Consider the following 15954-nt stretch of genomic DNA (forward strand, 5'->3'; position numbering starts at 1 on the left):
CGGTCTTGATTACTGTAGCTTTGTAGTATAGTCTGAAGTGAGGGAGCCTGATTCCTCCAGCTCCATTTTTCTTTCTCAAGATTGCTTTGGCTATTCGGGGTCTTTTGTGTTTCCATACAAATTGTGAAATTTTTTGTTCTAGTTCTGTGAAAAATGCCAGTGGTACTTTGATAGGGCTTGCATTGAATCTCTAGGTTGCTTTGGGTAGTCGAGTCATTTTCACAATGTTGATTCTTCTAATCAAAGGACATGGTAGATCTCTCCATCTATTTGTATCATCTTTAATTTCTTTCATCAATGTCTTATAATTTTCTGCATACAGGTCTTTTGTCTCCTTAGGTAGGTTTGTTCCCAGATATTTTATTCTTTTTGTTGCAATGGTAAATGGGAGTGTTTTCTTAATTTCATTTTCAGATGTTTTCATCATTAGTGTATAGGAATGCAAGAGATTTCTGCGCATTAATTTTGTATCCTGCTACTTTACCAAACTCACTGATTAGCTCTAGTAGTTTTCTGGTGGCATCTTTAGAATTCTCTATGTATAGTATCATGTCATCTGCAAACAGTGACAGCTTTACTTCTTCTTTTCCAATTTGGATTCCTTTTATTTCTTTTTCTTCTCTGACTGCTGTGGCTAAAACTTCCAAAACTATGTTGAATAATCGTGGTGAGAGTGGGCAACCTTGTCTTGTTCCTGATCTTAGTGGAAATGGTTTCAGTTTTTCACCATTGAGGACAATGTTGCCTGTGGGTTTGTCATATATGGCCTTTATTATGTTGAGGAAAGTTCCCTCTATGCCTACTTTCTGGAGGGTTTTTTATCATAAACGGGTGTTGAATTTTGTCGAAAGCTATCTCTGTATCCATTGAGATGACCGTATGGTTTTTCTCCTTCAATTTGTTAATATGGTGTATCACATTGATTGATTTGAGTATATTGAAGAATCCTTGCATTCCTGGGATAAACCCCACTTGATCATAGTGTATGATCCTTTTAATGTGCTGTTGGATTCTGTTTGCTAGTATTTTGTTGAGGATTTTTGCATCTGTGTTCATCAGTGATATTGGCCGGTAGTTTTCTTTCTTTGTGACATCTTTGTCTAGTTTTGGTATCAGGGTGATGGTGGCCTTGTAGAATGAGTTTGGGAGTGTTCCTCCCTCTGCAATATTTTGGAAGACTTTGAGAAGGATAGGTGTTAGCTGTTCTCTAAATGTTTGATAGAATTCGCCTGTGAAGCCATGTGGTCCTGGGCTTTTGTTTCTTGGAAGATTTTTAATCACAGTTTCAGTTTCAGTGCTTGTGATCAGTCTGTTCATATTTTCTGTTTCTTCCTTGTTCAGTCTCGGAAGGTTGTGCATTTCTAATAATTTGTCCATTTCTTCCAGGTTGTCCATTTTATTGGCATATATTTGCTTGTAGTAATCCCTCATGATCCTTTGTATTTCTGCAGTGTCAGTTGCTACTTCTCCTTTTTCATTTCTAATTCTATTGATTTGAGTCTTCTCCCTTTTTTTCTTGATGTGTCTGGCTAATGGTTTATCAATTTTGTTTATCTTCTCAAGTACCAACTTTTAGTTTTATTGATCTTTGCTACCGTTTTTTTCATTTCTTTTTCATTTATTTCTGATCTGATCTTTATGATTTCTTTCCTTCTGCTAACTTTGGGGTTTTTTTGTTCTTCTTTCTCTAACTGCTTTAGGTGTAAGGTTAAGTTGTTTATTTGAGGTGTTTCTTGTTTCTTAAGGTACGATTGTATTGCTATAAACTTCCCTCTTAGAACTGCTTGTGCTGCATCCCATAGGTTTTGGGTCATCGTGTTTTCATTGTCATTTGTTTCTAGGTTTTTTTTGATTTCCTCTTTGATTTCTTCAGTGATCTCTTGGTTATTAGGTAGTGTGTTGTTTAGCCTCCATGTGTTTGTATTTCTTACAGATTTTTTCCTCTAATTGATATCTAGTCTCATAGCATTGTGGTCAGAAAAGATAGTTGATATGATTTCAATTTTCTTAAATTTACCAAGGCTTCATTTGTGTCCCAAGATACAATCTATCCTGGAGAATGTTCCATGAGCACCTGAGAAGAATGTGTATTCTGTCGTTTTTGGATGGAATGTCCTATAAATATCAATTAAGTCCATCTTATTTAATGTATCATTTAAAGCTTGTGTTTCCTTATTTATTTTCATTTTGCATGATCTGTCCATTGGTGAAAGTGGGGTGTTAGAATCCTCTACTATGATTGTGTTACTGTTGATTTCCCCTTTTATGGTTGTTAGTATTTGCCTTATGTATTGAGGTGCTCCTATGTTGCATAAATATTTACAATTGTTATATCTTCTTCTTGGATTGATTACTTGATCATTATGCAGTGTCCTTCTTTGTCTCTTGTAATAGTCTTTGTTTTAAAGTCTATTTTGTCTGATAGGAGAATTGCTACTCCAGCGTTCTTTTGGTTTTCATTTGCATGGAATATCTTTTTCCATCCCCTCACTTTCAGTCTGTATGTGTCCCTAGGTCTGAAGTGGGTCTCTTGTAGACAGCATATATACGGGTCTTGTTTTTGTATGCATTCAGCCAGTCTGTGTCTTTTGGTTGGAGCATTTAATCCATTTACATTTAAGGTAATTATCAATATGTATGCTCCTATTACCATTTCCTTAAGTGTTTTCGGGTTATTCTTGTAGGTCTTTTCCTTCTCTTGTGTTTCCTGCCTAGAGAAGTTCCTTTAGCATTTGTTGCAAAGCTGGTTTGGTAGTGCTGAATTCCCTTAGCTTTTGCTTGTCTGTAAAGGTTTTAATTTCTCCCTCAAATCTGAATGAGATCCTTGTGGGTAGAGTAATCTTGGTTGTAGGTTTTTTCTCTTTCATCACTTTAAATATGTCCTGTCACTCCCTTCTGGCTTGCAGAGTTTCTGCTGAAAAATAAGCTGTTAACCTTATGGGGATTCCCTTGTGTGTTATTTGTTGTTTTTCCCTTGCTTCTTTTAATATTTGTTCTTTGTATTTAATTTTTGATAGTTTGATTAATATGTGTCTTGGTGTGTTTCTCATTGGATTTATCCTGTATTGGACTCTCTGTGCTTCCTGGACTTGATTAACTATTTCCTTTCCCATGTTAGGGAAGTTTTCAACTATAATCTCTTCAAATATTTTCTCAGTCCCTTTCTTTTTCTTTTCTTCTTCTGGGACCCCTATAATTCGAATGTTGGTGCGTTTAATGTTGTCCCAAATGTCTCTGAGACTGTCCTCAATTCTTTTCATTCTTTTATCTTTATTCTGCTCTGCAGTAGTAATTTCCTTCCAGGTCACTTATTTTGTCTTCCAGGTCACTTATCCGTTCTTCTGCCTCAGTTATTCTGCTATTGATCTCTTGTATAGAATTTTAAATTTCATTTATTGTTTTGTTCATCACTGTTTGTTTGCTCTTTAGTTCTTTTAGGTCCTTGTTAAATGTTTCTTGTATTTTCTCCATTCTATTTCCAAGATTTTGGATCATCTTTACTATCATTATTCTGAATTCTTTTTCAGGTAGACTGCCTATTTCCTCTTCATTTGTTAGGTCTGGTGGGTTTTTGCCTTCCTCCTTCATCTGCTGTGTCTTTCTCTGTCTTCTCATTTTGCTTAACTTACTGTGTTTGGGGTCTCCTTTTCACAGGCTGCAGGTTTGTAGTTCCCATTGTTTTTGGTGTCTGTCCCCAGTGGCTAAGGTTTGTTCAGTGGGTTGTGTAGGCTTCCTGGTGGAGGGGACTAGGGCCTGTGTTCTGGTGAATGAGGCTGGATTTTGTCTTTCTGGTGGGCAGGTAGGTCTATGTCTGGTGGTGTGTTTTGGGGTGTCTGTGGCCTTATTATGGGTTTAGGCAGCCTCTGTGCTAATGGGTAGGGTTGTGTTCCTGTCTTGCTAGTTGTTTGGCATAGGGTGTCCAGCACTGTAGCTTGCTGGTCGTTGAGTGAAGCTGGGTCTTGGCGTTGAGATGGAGATCTCTGGGAGATTTTCGCTGTTTGGTATTACGTGGAGCTGGGAGGTCTCTTGTGGACCAGCGTCCTGAACTTGGCTCTCCCACCTCAGAGGCACAGCCCTGATGCCTGGCTTGAGCACCAAGAGCCTGTCCTCCACACGGCTCAGAATAAAAGGGAGGAAAGAAAGAAAGAAAGAAAGAAGAAGATAAAATAAAATAAAGTAAAATAAAATAAAATAAAGTTATTAAAATAAAAATAAAAAATAATTATTAAGAAAAAAATTTTTTAATAGGAAAGAAAAAAGAAAAAAACAACGGACAGACAGAACCCAGGACAAATGGTAAAAGTATAGCTATACAGACAAAATCTCACACAGAAGCATACACATACACACTCACAAAAAGAGAAAAAGGGAAAAAAATATATATATCATTGCTCCCAAAGTCCACCTCCTCAGTTTGGGATGATTCGTTGTCTATTCAGGTAGTCCACAGATGCAGGTACATCTAGTTATTTGTGGAGATTTAATCTGCTGCTCCTGAGGCTGCTGGGAGGGATCTCCCTTTCTCTTCTTTGTTCGCACAGCTCCTGGGGTTCAGCTTTGGATTTGGACCCGCTTCTGCATGTAGGTTGCCTGAGGGTGTCTGTTCTTCTTTCAGACAGGATGGGGTTAAAGGAGCAGCTGACTCGGGGGCTCTGGCTCACTCAGGCCGGGGGTGGGAGGGTGGGGTACGGATGCGGGGTGAGCCTGTGGCAGCAGAGGCCGGCGTGACGTTGCACCAGCCTGAGGCGCGCCGTGCATTCTCCCAGGGAAGTTGTCCCTGGATCATGGGACCGTGGCAGTGGCGGGCTGCACAGGCTCCCAGGAGGGGAGGTGTGGAGAATGACCTGTGCTGCACACAGGCTTCTTGGTGGCGGCAGCAGCAGCCTTAGCGTCTCACGCCCGTCTCTGGCGTCCACGCTGATAGCCGCGGCTCGCGCCCATCTCTGGAGCTCATTTAGGCGGCGCTCTGAATCCCCTCTCCTTGCGCGCCGCGAAACAAAGAGGCAAGAAAAAGTCTCTTGCCTCTTTGGCAGCTCCAGACTTTTTCCTGGACTCCCTCCCAGCTAGCTGTGGCGCACCAGGCCCCTTCAGGCTGTGTTCACGCCACCAACCCCAGTCCTCTCCCTGCGATCCGACTGAAGCCCGAGCCTCAGCTCCCAGCCCCCGCCCGCCCCGGCGGGTGAGCAGACAAGCCTCTCGGGCTGGTGAGTGCTGGTCGGCACCGATCCTCTGTGCGGGAATCTCTCCACTTTGCCCTCCGCACCCCTGTGGCTGCGTTCTCCTCCGTGGCTCTGAAGCTTCCCCCCTCTGCCACCTGCAGTCTCCGCCTGCGAAGGGGCTTCCTAGTGTGCGGAAACCTTTCCTCCTTCACAGCTGCCTCCCACTGGTGCAGGTCCCGTCCCTATTCTTTTGTCTCTGTTTTTCTTTTTTCTTTTGCCCTACCCAGGTATGTGGGGAGTTTCTTGCCTTTTGGGAGGTCTGAGGTCTTCTGCCAGCATTCAGTAGGTGTTCTGTAGGAGTTGTTTCACATGTATTTCTGATGTATTTGTGGGGAAGAAGGTGATCTCCACGTCTTACTCTTCCGCCATCTTGAAGCTCCTCCCCCCCATCTTTTTTTGAATGACCCATGAAGAAGGAATTTTTTTTACGTTTTTAAATGGTTGAAAAAAAATCAAGAGAAGAGTATTTCATGGCACATGAAAATTATATAAAATTCAAATTTCAGTGTTCATAAGTAAAGTTTTATTGGAACACAACCATGCCCATTCATTTGCTGTTGTCAGTGCCTGCTTTCCTTCGTAATGGCAGAGTTGAGTAATTAAAACAGAGACCATATGGCCACAAAACCTAAAATATTTACTATCTGGGCCTTCACAAGTAAAGTTTGCCAACTCCTGCTCTATAGTAGCATTGTCCTGTAGAAACATAACATGAGCCACATTTGTAGTTTTAAATTTTCTGATAGCCACATTAAAAAAAAGTAAAAAAACGAAAAAGACCTAGGTGAAATTAATTTCAAATATATATTTTATTGAGCCTAATATATCCCAATGATTATTTCAATATGTAATCCATCTTAAAAATTATTAATAAGATATTTTGCATTCCTTTTTTGTACTGAGTCTTCAAAGTCCACTGTGCAGTTTACGTTTACAGCACACCTCCATTCAAACATGCCACATTTCAAGTGCTAATAGGCACATGTGGCTAGTGGCTACCATATTAACCAGTGAAGTTTTAGAGGATGTAGCTAAAAGTTGAGTAATTTATCTTAATTGTAAGTATGGATATAAAGTTATTATAATATTAAAATTCAATAATATCCATGATAAGAATATGGCAGAAGGAAATTATACCTCATAGCTTATAGCACCCCCATTCTCATGTATCAAGGAGGCAAAACATCATGGGCACATGGGAAGTAACATCATAAAAGCTAAGTGTCCAAACTTCTTGGTCTTCAAGTTTGCATTACAGAGAAATTTTTTTCTAATTTTCTGGAGAGAGCAGCAAAACCTTGATGGGATAGAATTTATTTGCCAGGGGAAAAAAGATGGATTTAGTCTGTGGATTTGATTTCTTTTTTGAATGCTCTATAGAAATGAATTAAAGGAAAAAAATGAGAGATACAGAGAAACTTCATCTAAAAAGTGCAATTGTAGCTTATTGTGCAGGGTAATCCATTTTAAACAGACCACTGAGGTGACCACCCACTATTAAAAATAACTTGTTTGAGTCAGACTCCTTGAAAATAGGACACTGAGGACATTTTTAATATGGGCTACCCTTTCCAATGAGAACTATTTTTACAGTCTCATATAAGGCAGTATGGCTGGCTCTCAAAGTCTGGAATTTCTTTCGTATTTAGCATGCAGAATAGCACCTGACAGCCTTCCAAGTTACTAAAGGAAGGCCTCTGTCTTAGTCCTTGCCTTCACTTACCATCTGTTCTTTTTCAAAACCCCAGTGCCTCAGCTGTGCTGTGGAAATTGACAAAGTTAATGACTTCTAGCTTTAGCTCCTATTTCTGAGCATTAGGTAGTTCCAGTTATCTTCCACTCTCTCACTTTCCCCACCGGTTAAATGGGGATAATGATGATCGAATGATGTGCACAATGTAAGCAGGGGTTAGAAGTGTTCCGTTTTGTCTGTCTGCTTAGATGGAAAGAACATGGTGTTGTTTTAGTGCTGTAGAAAAACCAGAAAATGCCCTTTGCTATTTAGCAAGTCGTATGCTTCTCCTGGTTTAAAAGATCCAACTTTCCTTAATTAAGTTTGGCAACAAATGGGCATCTCCTTCAGGTAGAACCTGCTTCATAACAAAAATAAAAGGATTTGACAAGGCATTGGGACAGTTCCCAGTTCAGTGCAGGGCATAGAGGATAATTCAATGAAAGTGATATAAGGTCTGAGAAGGCAACGGATGACTCCTAATTTTAGGAAGCAACAAAGCATGTTTGCAGCAGACAAAAGTGAGCCTCAAACAAGAGGATTCTCCTGAGGAAAAGGCACTCACACCTGAAGAGGGTTCTAAGTTTTAGTGTTTGTTTGATGTGGGCCTATCCTGTGCTGACAAAATGCATTTTCGTGTGTTTGTTATTCCTTGTGATTCTTCGCTCTTTATGGCCCTGAGCCCTGTAATGATGCATCATTTCTACAGAGGGCAGGGTGTGCCTTATGATGGATGAGAGCGCCCACAGTGAGGGAGATTCATCATCTATTACAGTTGAGTTAACTGAAGTGACTCTGCCTGTGGCCAGTTGCCTGAAAGTACCCTTTAAAAAAGAATCTGGATATGACCTGACATGCACTTTATTTCTGGAATGTGGCTGGCCCTGCCGCAAGAACCTTAGGTAAAAACCTCTAACCAAGTGGTCAACTAAAATGAGAAGCAAAACTATGAGAAGATGACCTGTGACAATTTGGACGTTTGACTCCCTTTAGGAAAAGAGTAAAATGTGAGTCCTAAGAGTGCCCGTTACTACTAATCAGGCTGGAGAGCAGCTGAATACGTCATCAAGAGCCCCATTTGGAAATATCTGAGTTTTATGGCATTATCAATGAGTTTGTCTTCATAGGTCTGAATTATTAGATAATAACAAAGGATATCCCTCAAAGTGTTCTACTTTAGTATGTAAGATGTAAACTTATCTTTTCAACAAAACTTAACAATATTGTAAGCCTAGAAAAAAAGCCTCTAGTTGAACGTTGCATTACTCTATAGCTAGGAAGCCTGGAGAAATTCATTAGCCTGATCTGGGCCTTTCTTTCCTAAACTTTTATGTGACTGTACATTGAACCTAAAGAGTTCCAAGGCTGCATGGTCCAGTATGGGAGCCACGAGTCATGTGTGGCTATTGAGCTCTTGAAATTTAGTTTTTGCAACTGAAACTAACTTTCAAATTTAATTTTAATTCATTTAAATTCAAATTTCAAACAAATGCAGTATAAATTTAATATTGATTACTTACTGAAATGAAATTAGTTCAAATACCATATTAAAATTCATTTCTCTTGTGGGGGGGAAGGGATAAATTAGGAGCTTGGGATTAACATATACACACTACTATATATAAAATAGATAACCAACAAGGACCTACTGTATAGCACAGGGAACTCTACTCACTATTCTGTAATAACCTATATGGGTAAAGGATCTGAAAAAGAATGAACATATGTATATGTATAACTGAATCACTTTGCTGTACACCGAAACTAACACAACATTGTAAATCATCTCTACTCCAATAAAAATTTTAAAAAAACCATACACACACACACATAAATATCTGGAAGAACACACACACACACACAATTTATTTCTCTTGTTTCTTTTTACTTTTTCTTCAACATGGCTATTAGAAAATTTAGAATTGCATATGTGGCTCTCGTTATATTTCTTGTGGACAGTGCTATTCTAGAGAAATTAGTTCCGTTCAAAATCCTACTTCTACGGACATTTATAAGAATGGCTATAAATGCTCAGTAGAAATATTAATGAGTTATATTTGTTCTCATTTCTATAAATATATATTTTTTTCTTTTTCCCATTTTAAACATTAAAGCAGTTTTCATAAGAGGGAACATATATTCTAGATGAACAGGGATAAAAATATCATGTTCCTTATGACTATAAGCTCTTCATAGTTACTCTTTATCAGTGCCTCCTCTGCAACTCCGGTAGAGCCATTTATCTTAGATTTAACTTTCCTCTTTTTAAGAACATGCTTCAGACACAACTTTCAAAGATTAAAGACTACCTTTAAGAAAGTTACTAAATATAATAGTTCTCTAAGTTGAAGAACAAAAGTGATAAATGTTTGCCAACTTTGTGTCATTTGAGGAGAATACATTTTATAGATTTTGAAAGAATTGAGATATTTGCTTTTTCTTTGTCAGCGGGGGGATCTTGGTGTTGCTAGATCTTTAAGAGCAGTGTCTCAACCTTTCCTGCACAGTCCCTGACATTTAAAGGCCAGGGCAATCAAGCCTATCTCAGAGGTGAAAACTGCCATTTCAAGGTTTCATCTGCCAGCTTCTCCTAGATGCCATATCCGTGGCTAGGGATTTAAGATCAGCAGGTCATAATTCCTGGAAAGACAGCACAAAAGAAAATGCACTTAGGGCTTCCCTGGTGGCGCAGTGGTTGAGAGTCTGCCTGCCGAAGCAGGGGACATGGGTTCGAGCCCTGGTCCGGGAAGATCCCACATGCCACGGAGCAACTAAGCCCGTGAGCCACACCTACTGAGCCTGCGCGTCTGGAGCCTGTGCTGCGCAACAAGAGAGGCCGCGACAGTGAGAGGCCCGCGCACCGCGATGAAGAGTGGCCCCCGCTTGCCGCAATTGGAGAAAGCCCTCACACAGAAATGAAGACCCAACACAGCCAAAAATAAATAAATAAATAAATAAATTTATTAAAAAAAAAAAAAAAAAAAAAAGAAAATGCACTTAGATGGTTCCATGTGGGCTGTATCTTTCCTGAACAACTAAGATTGATACCTAGGCTGACATTGGGCATGCTTGCAAATGGCTATACTTATCAATTCAGATATTATTGAAAATAATATTGCCATATGAAAATACTTTCTTGGCTACATAGTAGTTTGCCTTAGGAAAACATCTTTATTGCAGACATCTTATATTTGATCATCCAAATGGGAAGCTTGTCTCCTGTAGTTCAGAATAATACACTACATTTTTGAGGGTTGAGATGACTTATTTTCTTTGGTATTTTTTCCATGTTTACAAAAACTGGGACTTTAAGTTTTTGTGGCTGCCCTGAACACTGTCTAATCAGCATCCTTCAAATTTCTCTGTTTTGTTTTTTATCTGGTCTTTGAGTGAGAGAAGTCTGGCTTCTTTTCTGCATACATTTCTTACTTCTAATCATTGTAATTTCAACTAATTTCCTGAAGATCAAGAAATTTCCTTTACCCTAACTGCTTTTGAAGAGCTTCTGAAGGCTTATCACTCAACAGTGAAACAGCATTGTTATAAGTGACTGCTTATATTCATGAATATTTCACTTCTCTGGAAAGAGAAAAGGTAGAAATGGTTCACTGAACTGAGAGTGTTTTCAAACTCCTTTTTCTCCCCTTTCTTAGAATGATAATCACTAAAAATATCTTTTTCTAGGACAAGATGTTTGTGTTTTCCTGGCGTTATGACTCTCCTCCATTTGCTGTCCTGGCTGATGACTTGTGGCTGAGGTACGTGAGCACAGACTATCTCTTCAAGGGGAAGTCATTTCTCACAGGCAAGTCAGAACGACAGACCTTGCAAATAAAGATATTGTTTAGGTACGGATGTGAAAACAAAGCATATCCATAGTCGCACTTTAGTTGCCCAGTGTAGCAGGGCATCTACCACGGTCTTCTTGAAGACTAATCATCTGCTATATAAAGATAGAATGTGAAGATTACGGGTGGCCCAGACCATCTTTTTAAACATAGCATGCAATTAAGGCCTCCACAGTGCAACACAATTAGAGAAAATATCTCGATATTTTTATTTTCTTAATCTGGTCCAGTTTGCTCTTTTGTTGCCTGGCATTTTATAAAACCTATTGAGCTGGGAATATCCATCCATATTTTAGTGTGAAAGAAGATTTCTCTAATTGTAAATCATTCTCAGAAAGTAGATTCTGAAGTTCTTTGTAATATTTTTAAGAGGAAAGGTGATAAAATAAAACATGTTAATTCCCTTCCAAGGCTACCAAGCAGCTTATTGGTATGGCTGTTATCTCTCCTTTCCCTCTCTTCCTCTCTCCCTCTCCCTTGCCCCTCCCTTCCTCTCTGTTTTTCAGGATTTCTGATGCTAGTATCATTTCTTGTCCTCACGAATAACTGGGCATATCAAAGGGTTTAAAATTTTAACACCATTAATGCCATGGCACCTAGCACCTCCGTTTAGTTTGGATATGATCTATCAGACATGTTACATGGCAGAAAATAGAACAAATAATTCTTATAAGTCACAATAAAAGGTCATTAGCAACTACCAGAAATGAAGGGAATACTGAGCTGTTTACACTGTAAAATCACTTCTTAGTACCAGCATTTCAAGGACAAAATGAGAAGTGAAGTGGGAAATTTGGGCTTTGGACCAAAGAACATTTCCCTGTGTTTGATTTTTCTCGTTGGACCAGGGAGCAGTTCTTTTTTGTTGTTGTTAGAAAAAATAAATAAATAAATGTATGTGCTTCTTACAGAAATGGGAATAATTATATGTGGCTTCACCAATTATGTTCTTCACTCTTGCTTCCCTGTATGAAAACATTCTAAAAGATGAAAGCTCACATTATTGCAAAGTCATGGATTAAACTTGGGTGTGATAATTTTATTTCATAGAGTTGGATCAAATCAGGTTATCAAAGGGAATTTTTAAAGCAAAACTATTTCTATGTCCTGTTACCACAGTACCAATGATTTGTTCATCTTAAATTAATTCCTTATGATAAATGATCCTATTGAATAAAATTTTTTTGAGGTTCTGATATGTGAATAATGGCGAGTCACTCTGTCAAAACAAATCATCACCTATTTTCAAGGCGTATTGAAGAAGGTATATCAGACAGAATAGTCTAGGTAATTCTGTGGCAACAACAACTATAAAATTTTAGTGGTTTACTAGGAAAAAAAAAGATTTATTTCTTTTTCATGCTACATGTCCATTTCAAGGCAGCTATGGTTTTACTTCAGACATTATCTTTATTCTAGGGTCCATGATCAAGTTGCCATTTTCTGGAACACAGCCAATTGATTGAGTTGACAAAGGCAATAAAGAAAATGCAAACCATGCACTCACCGTTCAGAAGTGCTACCTGTCACCCCACTCACATTTCATTGGTCCAAACAAGTCACATGGTCAAATTTGTTAAATAGATGTAGCATCCTCCCACAAAGATAAGCTGTGAAAGGAGGCACCACATATGTGTGAACATAATAAAATCTACATAGAGACTATATATCTTGCTCAGATAGGGAGATAAGAACTAAAACAAGAGTTAATGCCTTTATAGTTTTCCAAACCAATTTCTTTTACTATTTTTCACCTTAAATACATAATTGCCTCAGCTACACATACCAAAAGGAAATCACCATGTTTATGTTTTGAAAACCTAAGTCAGAATAAAAGAGTAAGTTATATCTAAATGCTTAGAGTAAGGGAAAATGCAAGTTGAAGTGTGAAGGGAGGGACAGAATCTGATTGTCCCTCCATTAGGATTAAAATTAGGATCAAGTTGTTATTGGCCAATTTACCAAATAAAATCTTGGTACATTTCTGTTCCAGATCAACTAAAAACTAGGTACAACTATTTATTATAACAGAATTTTACTATAGTCCAATATATTTCGAGGTTAAAATAGATTGTTTATTTAATAACATTTATTTTGAAGATAAATACATAGGGAGACAATTTCACAGGAGTTTCTGATACTTTGCCATAAATATTTGGTATAATAATTGTGAAAGGGGCTGTGAAGAATTTATACACTTTTATAGACATTTCTTAATCAGTCACCAGTGTATTTTTACACAGCTATGCCCAACGTTGGGAAATTTTGGAGAAATTTATTCACATTTGGAGGAACGTCTTCTCATACTTCTCTGTTTCCTTATCTGGAAATCACTTCATGTAATTTGGCATTAATATTCTAGTCCCAAGTAATCTCTATGACTGCTCTCTGGGAAAACGCTCTCTCCAGTTCTGTATTCATAAGTTTTCCTCGTTTCCTTATCTTCATGGGATTGTGCATAATGTTAAAGTTGATCAATTTAGCTCCAATAATATGTTTTTTTTACTACTTGGTGGAGTAGGGAGCTTTGTTGTATTTCAAAAATTCAACACTAACAGTGGCTGCTATTTTATAATACTTGATAAATATTAGTGTTTGTAAATACTGGACTTGAAGGTAAGTCAATCCTTAGGTACATGGAAAGAGCTACTGATCAGGGAGAATCTCAGAGGTCCTGAGAATTTGAATCAGAACCAAAAGAAATTGAGGGGCACATGGGAATTGAGAAGTTGAGTCACTGTGACTTCATTTTTTTGCTGTGATGTTTGTGTTCCTCTTTATCTTACTATATATTTATGGAGCATGGCTAGCGTGTTTGGTGATTTATAACAACATATATGAAACATGAATCTGTACTCTCAAGAGCTCAGAAACTGAAAATGAATAAATAAGTAAATAAAAAGAATGGCAGGCCTGCAAATAAACAATGTAGTATGAGGAAAAGTGTGCCTCTTTTTATTTACATTTAATTTTTCAAATCTCTATTAAATCATCCCTGTGCAAAATATACATTGTCATGCTCTCTTTCTGGCTTATCTTAACTGCAGTGTTGTGGAAAGGACAGATAACTATTTCCTTTCTCCACGGTGTTCAAGTTATCAAAGCAGGGCTTTGTCTTATTATCCTCAATTTTAGATTTAAAAGTTGACTCTCATTAGACAGTTGTTTCCTACTTTGCATGAAATAAAACTATGATTTTTAAGCCGTGACTGGTTCACAACATTTAATCTGCAATGGCTAATTTGTCTTTAATATAATGGGTGAACATTTTGTGATCTTAAATGTTTTGGTTTAGATTATGTTATTTATTTATAAACATAAAATCAGATGAGATATCACAGTTGAGGCTTAGGTTTGTTTATTTATTTATTTATTTTAAAATAAATTTATTTATTTTATTTATTTTTGGCTGGCTGTGTTGAATCTTCATTGCTGTGCACGGGCTTTCTCTAGTTGCGGCGAGTGGAGGCCACTCTTCGTTGCAATGCATGGGCTTCTCATTACAGTGGCTTCTCTTGTTGCAGAGCACAGGCTCTAGGTGCGCAGGCTTCATTAGTTGTGGCACACGGGCTCAGCAGTTGTGGCTTGCGGGCTCTAGAGCGCAGTCTCAGTAGTTGTGGCACACGGGCTTAGTTGCTCCCCGGCATGTGGGATCTTCCTGGACTGGGGCTCGAACCCGTGTCCCCTGCCTTGACAGGCGGATTCTTAACCACTGTGCCACCAGGGAAACCTGAGGCTTAGGTTTAAATAATCAAAACAGACTATGTTAAGAGGGAGACTTCACAGCTGAGGATGAGGTGTGGATTTCAGGTTATAAAGCCCAACAAATATTGTGACTATGACTCTAAGTATACAAGAGAGACTTAGAATTTTTAATCTCATGGATATTACTATTTTGCTTATCTGTTTGAAACCAAAATTTAATATCGAATTCAGGAAATTAAAGTAAATATCACTGAGTAAGCATGTGAAGCATAATGTGGTATGGACACTGTATAATTTTTTTTTTGAAGTACAGTGTATTTATAATATTATATTAGTTCAGGTGTGCAACATAGTGTTTTACATATTTTTATAGATAATACTTCATTTAAAGTTATAAAATATTGGCTATATTCCCTGTGCTGTACAATATATCCTTGTAGTTTATTTACTTTATACATAGTAATTTATACCTCTCAATCCCCTTCCCCTGTCTTGCTCCTCCCCACTCCCCTCTCCTCATTGGTAACTACTAGTATCTGTGAGTCTGTTTCTGTTTTGTTATATTCATTCATTTGTTTTATTTTTTAGATTCCACAGATAGTATTTATCTTTCTCTGTCTGACTTATTTCACTATGCATAGCACACTCCAGGTCCATCTATGTTGTTGCAGATAGTAAAATTTCATTTTTTTATAGCTGAGTAATAATCTATTGTGTATATATATATACCATACTTCTTTTTTTTTTTGGCTGCACCACACAGCATGTGGCATCTTAGCCCCCGACCAGGGATCGAACCTGTGCCCCCTGCACTGGAAACGCAGAGTTCCAACCCCTGGACCACCACGGAAGTCTCACCATGCTTCTTTATCCATTCATCTGTTGAAGGATGCTTAGGTTGCTTCCATATCTTGGCTATTGTAAAGAATGCTGCTATGAGCATTGGGGTGCATGTATCTTTTCGAATTAGTGTTTTAATTTTCTTCAGATAAATACCCAGGAGTAGAATTGCTGGATCATAGAGTAATTTTAGGTGTTTTGTTTTGAGGAAACTCCATACTCTTTTCCACAGTGGCTGCGCCCACTTACATTCTCACCAACAGTATACAAGGGATCCCTTTCCTCCACATCCTTGCCGACATTTGTTATTTGTGGTCTTTTTGGTGATAGCCATTCTGACAGATGTGAGTTTAGATATTCCATTATAGTTTTGATTTGCATTTCTCTGATGATTAGCAACGTTGAGCATCTTTTCATGTACCTGTGCGTCATCTGTATGTCTTCTTGGAAAAATGTTTATTCAGTTTTTCTGTCCATTTTTTAATTGGGTTGTTTGTTTTTTTGATATTGAGTTGTATGAGCTGTATATATATTTTGGATATTAACCCCTTATCAGTCATATCCTTTGCAAATATTTTCTCCCATTCAGTAGGTTATATTTTCATTTTGT

At 38.1% G+C, this 15954-nt stretch overlaps 2 long non-coding RNA genes across 2 annotated transcripts in view; one reads left to right on the forward strand and one right to left on the reverse strand.

The window, feature by feature from the left end:
- The window catches only part of LOC309609802, a 194979-nt gene extending 180789 nt beyond the window's left edge, over positions 1-14190 (forward strand). Inside the window, exon 3 of the long non-coding RNA XR_014233587.1 lies at positions 10636-14190. This is a non-coding gene — a long non-coding RNA (uncharacterized lncRNA). The remainder of the gene's footprint in view (positions 1-10635) is intronic.
- LOC309609804 overlaps positions 1-15954 on the reverse strand; it is a 526304-nt gene that overhangs the window by 148930 nt on the left and 361420 nt on the right. The gene's annotated exons all lie outside the window — the stretch shown is intronic.

This window comes from Balaenoptera borealis, assembly GCF_965194805.1.
Source record: "Balaenoptera borealis genome assembly, chromosome: 13".
Lineage (NCBI taxonomy): Eukaryota > Metazoa > Chordata > Mammalia > Artiodactyla > Balaenopteridae > Balaenoptera > Balaenoptera borealis.